The sequence below is a fragment of the Nicotiana tomentosiformis genome, chromosome 10 (genome assembly GCF_000390325.3).
Source record: "Nicotiana tomentosiformis chromosome 10, ASM39032v3, whole genome shotgun sequence".
NCBI classification, from domain to species: Eukaryota; Viridiplantae; Streptophyta; class Magnoliopsida; order Solanales; family Solanaceae; genus Nicotiana; species Nicotiana tomentosiformis.
The window spans coordinates 32024751-32030677 of NC_090821.1; positions in this window are offsets into that span (position 1 = coordinate 32024751).

Sequence of the window (5927 nt, forward strand, 5' to 3'; positions counted from 1 at the left end):
ATTATCATGATCCAAAAACCCACCGCAGACGTCGTAATGGAACATAGTCTCTAAGACTAGATAAGCCGATTACTAACAATGATTAAGCCAGTTTAAACAATGATAATTTGAAACATAGTTTAATATATATACCGAGACAAAAGTGGAATAAGCCTACACGACAATAATCATAACAACATCCCAAGGTTTGGTAATACAGAGGCACGAACCCTAGTTGAATATATGGAATAATCTCACATATCGAAATAAAATAATGTTGAATTGACAAGCTGACAGTACAATATAAGGAAAGGACTCCAAGGGACTGCAACAACAAAGCAGCTCTACCTTGAATCCTCACGATCAACAAGCTATGTCCGCTCAAGTCCGATATCTCCAATACCTGACTCTGCACAAAAATGTGCAAAAGTGTAGTATGAGTACACCACGGTCGGTACCCAGTAAGTATCAAGTCTAACATCGGTGGAGTAATGACGAGGTACAAGTCAAGACACCCATTAGACAAAATAACCTGTGCAGTATAGAAGTATAAAGCTAATAATTAAAGCAGGAATCAGCCAATGGCAACAAAAATTAACATGTGACATAAACAGTAAAGCAATATGAACACCGTGAAAATACCATTGAAACCAAATAAGGAACACAAATTACAACCAAATAATCAAGTCGTTCTAACACAAGTTTCACAAAGAAAATTACCCGAGATACCTCATCTCATAGTCACGAGTCACGGATCTCAACCCATAATCATATACTCACGACAACTTGTGCCCACATTTCAAATCACAATCGCACGGACAACTCACATGCCAATATCGCAATCTATCGGGCATGATCACATGCTCACGTTCACAATCCGCCCGGAACGGTCACAGGCTCAATATCAACGTGAAAACAGATAATACAAGAACACATAGGCATGATCAATAAATGTCAAGTTCCGTTCTCCTGAGCTAGTATAAGTGGCATGCTGCGGTGTATGCTTGTACGAGTGTACTACTGTAGCCCAAGTCAACAAGTAATATCAAGACATCGATTAGCTCATCGAAGAAACATAACAAATCATGTAAGGTGTATGACATACACAAGGAAAACACACCATCACACGAATATCACCAACAAAATGTCCCCAAGCCATATCACATCATCCCTGACAATGCCACCCTTATCTCTCTGATAGCCGCTCGTATCACTCAGCTTTAACAATATCATTAGCCACCCGTATCAATCCGATAGCTACCCGTATCACTCCATATAATAGCCACCCATATCGCTCTGCCCAGACAATAACATAATAGCCACCTATATCACTCCGTACATTCCACAACAATAAGATGCCACCGTTATGCCCCGCATAACAACAACGCTGAAGTGCCACCCTTATACTCCGCATAACAACAACCAAACCACACAACAATTCACATGTGCTAACATCACAACAACACGACATATCAACTTGTAGCACAAGTGCCCATAGGCCACAACCTTTCCAAAGATCCAACAATATCAATATTTCCACAACAAATAGCCCACAGCTCAAACTCAGTGTGTATAGAATCTCAATAACAACAAAATGAGCAGGAAAGTAACTCAACAAGGAACAATACCCCCTTTAAACACAACTTCAATTAAAGAAGATTAATGACTTTCGATAACCTCAATTCCAATTAATTATTTAAGGATAAACTCGATAGTGAAAGCATTTCCATGAAAAGGCAAACTTCGAATTCTAGTGTATGAATTCGGCTAACAATGAAAGAGATGACACAAACTAGTACTACGTCTAAATGCATGAGATTAACCCGGCAACAAAAGGGTTTCATGTAAAAATAATTTCAACTAAGAGTAACTCAACAATAAAAGAGATCACATAATGATAAAAGTTATAACAACTTCAAATAAAGCATATAAGAGCAAACTCGACAAGTAAAGGATTTGACATGTAACGACAATTTCAAATAAAGCATGTGATAGTAGACATTGTCGAATGAAAGATACAACATGTAATGACAATTCCAAATAAGTGCATGAAAGAAGCCTAAGAGTCTAAACCGGTCAATTTCCACATATAAGCCCGAGTACGTACTCGTCACCTCGCGTACACGGCTTTCACATGACACAAATAGCGCAAACGACTCAAATCCTAAGGGGTAGTTCCCCCACACAAAGTTAGGAAAGATACTTACCTCAAAGACGCTAAACTGATACTCTAAAATGGCCTTCTCATGTGAAACAACCTCCGGGCAGCTCAAATCTAGCCAAAATAACTTAATACCATAAATAAAACCCATAGGAAACAATTTCGGATAATAAAGCTTCGATCTTTAATGAAAACTAAAAAGTCAACCATGGACCAGTACCTCGGAACCCGACAAAATTCACAAAATCCGAACACCCATTCTGATACGAGTCCAACAATACCAAAATTATTGAATTCCGACATCAAATCGGCCTTCAAATCCTCATTTTACATTTTTGAAAGTTTATACAAAAATTCTCATTTTCTCCCATTCAAATGACTAATTTAATGTTAAAAACAAAGACGGAATCACGAAATATAATCAAATCCGGATAAAGAACACTTACCCAAATCCAACACAGAACATCCTAGTGATAAAATATCAAAAGCCCTCGAAATAGAGTACTTATATTCTGCCTAGTGATTTACTCATCGTGATCGCGGAAAATCACTCGCGATTGCGGAGACAAAATGATAACAACTGACCAAACCTTCATCGCGAACGCGACACATAGTCTCTAGCTCACTACGCGAACACGGTTGCACCTACGCGATCACAAACAACAAAAGCCTGAGGCCCCGTCCAGCTTCCTTTATACGCGATCACGTAACTCAGAACATGAACGCGACAACATAAGTCCCTCAACCATCGTGAACGCAGTTGCCTCTTCGCGACCGCGAAGAACAAAGTACCTGAGACCACCATAACATTACGCGAACGCAAAAGGACAGGCGCGGACGCGATGAAGAACACCAGATGACATAAATCAACAGTCCAAAATGGAAGGAAATGACCTGTAGCCCATCTGGAACACACCCGAGGCCTCCGAGACCCCGTCCAATCATACCAAACGGTTCCATAACATAAGCGGACCTGCTTGAGGCCTCAAATCACATCGAACAACATTAAAACTATAAATCACACATCAAATCGAACTTAATGAACTTATGAATTTTCAACTTCTACAACTTGCGACGAATCATATCAAATCAACCCGGAATGACGTTAAATTTTTCATGCATGTTCCAAATGACACAACAGAGCTATACCAACTCCCGAAATCAAAATCCGAACCCGATATCAACAAAGTCAACTCCCGGTTAAACCTCTCAACCTTCCAAACCTTTAACTTTTCAATTTTCACCAAAATGCATCAAATCAACCCACGGACATCCAAATCAGAATCCGGACAAACACCTAAGTCCAAAATCACAATACGAAGATATTGGAATCATCAAAACACAATTCCTGAGTCTGCTTCAAAAAATCAAACTCTGGTCAACTCTTTTCACTTAAATTTCTAAAACAAGATTTATTATTCCAAATCAATCCCAAATCATCCGAAAATTGAACTCGACCACACACGCAAGTCATAATACACAATACGAAGCTACTCGAGACCTTAAGCCACAGAACGGGACGTTAATTCTCAAAATGACTGGCCGGGTAGTTACATTCTCCCCATCTTAAACAAACGGTCTTCCTCAAACGTGCCAAGAACCATTCCTAAGTCATCAAATCACTGAATGAACTAACCATTTATATACTTGCGGGTGATCCCACGTCACCCCAATCCACATAGGCCCGACAAAACCATCTCAACTAAAAATTATTCCTTCCACCCACACTAATAAACTTTAGAACCAAAATTTTCACCATCTGATCATTTCTCAAAGACCCGATTCCCACATCAACACACGGTATCAGCCTTAACTAGCTGCAACAACTCATGCCTACACCCACAAGGTACAACCACACAACGTAACACATCACACATATGCCCATAACAACATCTTTGACCACCATAGCTGCCCATAATCAAATCCATCACTGGCAATTAACCTCATATCAGCTAGAACCCTGTTCCAAACCTTCATAACACTAACAACGATACAAGAAACATGGAGATCCCATGACCATTCACTCAAATCAACAAGTCACATCTAATGCCACCTAGGCACACACCTCGCAAGCTAAAACCCAATAAGCACGGCGTGAATATGATTGAATATGCAAAGTAAAACACATGAGAGAAATATCAAACAAGCCCAACATGCATAACTCCCTAATAGTACAATACTATGAATCAATTCTACAAGGGAGAATTAAATCATCTGAACAAATCACAAGGATCTCATCCTAATATAACCTCACCGTAGCACGTAGCCTGGTTCAAACATATCAAACCAAATGAAAACGTGAAGATCCCATCCTCAGCTCTGAATCACAAGTATCACACATCATACCAACCGAAACCTTCCACTAACCCAATTCTTCGAAACAAAGTCACAACACGTAATGGACTTCCCATACGATAGAGCACCTAAATCACAAATCGTAGCCAAACCATCCAGAAATCACATCAAAACTTACCGTAATGAGTAACAGAAAGTTCAATCTAGTTGTATATCTCTCAATGGTGAACAAAACAAAACGATAGACACGAGTTTCCACTATAGAATCTCCCAACAAGGGTAAACACATAAGTAGAGTATAAAATCACGAAACTGACCCATATGTGAAGCAAGATAGGAGGACTCACCCCGATAAGCAAAACTGAATCAAAATAAGAATGATGCTCTTTTATAACAAATTGAAACCATACCTGTAACGACACTATCTGGTGCAGCGGCCTCAACCCTACCATAGAAAGCATATCAACGGGCTAGGCCTCCCCCTCTAGGGTGCCCTCTACCCGTATGTCCTCCACCCCTAACTGGTTGTGCATGTAGAGTAACAATTAGAATGGAGCCCGTAGCCTGAGTGCTCTAATGAAATCCGCCCCTCCCGAGTCTGGGACAATCTCTCATGACGTGTCTAGTATCACCACACTCATAATAACCCCTCTGCGGGCATGGCTGCTCGTACTGAGTCGATGCCCGATAACTAGAATAACTATTGTAGGAACCTCGTGCCGGTCGTGCACTAATAGATGACTGTCCCACATGAGTACCCTGACTAACTTGAGCACCACAAGTTGTTTGAAGTGTGTACTGGACTGGTCGACTTCCTGAGCCTCCGCCATGATAGGTCATAGCTTAAGAGAAGAATCCACTGAACCCTCCAAAGCTCGAGACCTATTGGTGTCCTTATCCTCCCTCTCCTCACCCCGAATATGCTCTAACATCCTGGCAATCTCCACCACCTGCTAAAATGGAGTATCAGTCTCCAACTCCCGAGCCATGCTGAATCTAAGATCATAATCGAGCCCCTTAATAAATCATCAGACTCGCTCTCAGACTGTAGGAACCAAAGTAGGTGCATGACGGGATAACTCACTAAACCTGATGGCATACTTTGACACCGTCATGGTGCCCTAATGCAATTGCTCAAAATCTGTGCGCCACGCATCGTGAAGGTTCTGGGGAACAAACTCCCTCAAAAACATCGGTTGGTCTACCCTGCTCATAACTGAGCCCAAGTGGGTAGTGTTGCATCGGCTGGTCTTCCCTCATAAACCTACTACCACTGATATGCTGCTCTCGACAACTGGAATGTAGTGAAAGAAACTTCGCTCACCTCCACAATACCCATGGTGCAAAGAATACGGTGACACTTTTCTAGAAATCCCTATGCATCCTCGGTAGCTGTGCCACTGAAAGTAAGTGGACTCTACCTCTTGAACCTCTCAAGCCTCTTCTCCTCCTTCTTGAATGCCCCTGGCCTGACCTCAAGCTGAACCGGAAT